Genomic DNA, 2,247 nt, shown 5'->3' on the forward strand with positions numbered 1-2,247 from the left:
CATTATTCGATAATGAGTGCCTGTTCCCATGCCGTATTCTGTTACGTTCTATCAACATCGCATTTCTCGCCTTGCGTCCAACCCAACCCCTTTCTCCCCCACCCCCTTTTTTTCCCCATTTCATTTTGTTAGTAACTAGCTAATGCACATTTCCGAATTTCTCGAGGGGTACAACAGATAATCATCAGAAACCGTTGGCTGATGTATGATGCACGTCAAGGGATTATGAAACGCAAGTTTTGATAGCTCAGGTGCGATCTTCGACTTGGCAAGATCCGCCTGTAACTTAATGAACATCCAGCATCATTATTGACACGGGGGTGCGATTTACATTCCTCTAGGCCGAGCGAGGTACGTCAGCCATTGATGAGATACTGTAACACCTTTCTTTCAAATTTTATCATATTAGTTTGTAAATGTAAAAATGTCGCACATCGCGGTTTGGGGAGATATGCGAGTGCGCGTGTGGCCTCTACCGCCCTCCCGTAGTTTTTAGCGTCGTCAATATATTCTTTTTTTTTTTTTTTTCCACAACCGAAAATATTATTCTTTTTCCTCCCAACACAGACAACGCCAGAAAGAATACCAGCATCATCTACACATCAAAGGCTTCGACGGAAGTTTTCCTCTAGAGCTCTGCCATTTCTCTAGATTAGGAATAACACCGTTTTCAATGCCATAGCCTGGTTTTCACGTTAGCTACGCGTAGGTAAGCTTTTTTGCAGCACAGAGTCAAATTTTCCAATCTTCCCTCGATGTGATGACCTTATTTAAAACATGAACAATCCAAATCCTATTCATCATGACGGATGCCAATATTGCTATTGGTAAACCTTTCTGATATGCTACCTAACTGTTCATTTATTAACTGTGTCCGTGGACACTGCTGATTGACTGACCCATTGGCCTGTAGGAAGTCTGTTTCGTAATTTCCGTTCCATGTAGCTATGCAGCTTTCTGTTGTGGATTGAAGAAGAGCCAATTTATAAAAGGTATATATTTTGGGGCATTATTCTCAACTCCTGAGAACCATTTTCTCTCCATCAATTCCTGCCTTCCCTTCTATGATGACCCTACGACATGCAAAAGGCAATCCCTCAAACTTAAGTTATCATGTGGAAACTGTCAATTTCATAAGTTTCAGCCTTGTCTGGATTTCGGCCCCTTCAATCTATCGCTTCCATTCGAAGAATTTGATTATCAGAAGTCAGTCTAAGCATCGTTGCTAATGTTGTTCCTGGATTTAGGTATGCTTTTGGAAGCTTCTTTCCACCTTCTTGGAATCAATTACCTTCCTCGTCATGTACCTGGGTCGTGCCATTCTCATGAAGAATACCTGAACGAACGGGCGGACAGAACTGCATCCGGCACTCCTCATCCTTTATATGCAGAGCGTACAAACTCCTGCGGGTGCTGGAGTCGTCGGATCGCTTGTTGAGAATTCGTCAGCTGATTATTGATTTATAACACCATTTTTGATCTCGCGTTGCCGCTGATAATCGTTATGGAAAGGGAGATAACACTAACTTTGCATGATCTAGGTGAATTCAATTCTTTCTGTTCTCGGTGTGGGATGCCCTCGTCCTTCTCTTTTTGTTGCTCGGCCATACCCCACTGGCTGTCGTCTATTGTATGATGAACATTATTCACACTGTTTGAACCCGGCACCATCATGTTTGGGATATGAACGTAGTTACTGAAAATTCTGATTTAATGAGGTATGTCTGAGAATACCCCTCGCCCATGCTCCCTACTGCTTGCTTTGGAAGTTGAAACTAATTCATAGGCTCAAAGCCTGAAATCAGACGACACGCCATTGTTTTTGGAATCGCCGTTGAGATTTTACCTGGTTTTCTTGGCTCTAACCTTCGCTAATTCATTCCAACATGGTTGTAGGGACCAACCCCCAAATACTCGCAGCAATATAGACGATTGATCATTTACGGGTATGTTATTTTTATTTTCCTGCTTATTCCTGGCACTGCTTCCAGCTCTCCCTTTTCTCTTAGGAGTCATCTGATGAACTCATATTTCGCTGTGTTCTTACCGAGTCTTGGACTTTGAGGACAACTATCATCTTGGAGAACTGATGACATTTTCAGTATATTGCTCTATTCTTTTTTTTTTTTTTTTTTGTTTTGTTTAGTGGGGGGGGGGGGGGGGAGCAGTATAGAAAATCCATGTCGTGTGCTAACAAATGTAAAAAGATTCAAATTAGGGTCCAAATTTGAATTCTGGGGGGAGGGG

Source organism: Histoplasma capsulatum, genomic scaffold, assembly GCF_000149585.1.
Source record: "Histoplasma capsulatum NAm1 scaffold_1 genomic scaffold, whole genome shotgun sequence".
Lineage (NCBI taxonomy): Eukaryota > Fungi > Ascomycota > Eurotiomycetes > Onygenales > Ajellomycetaceae > Histoplasma > Histoplasma mississippiense.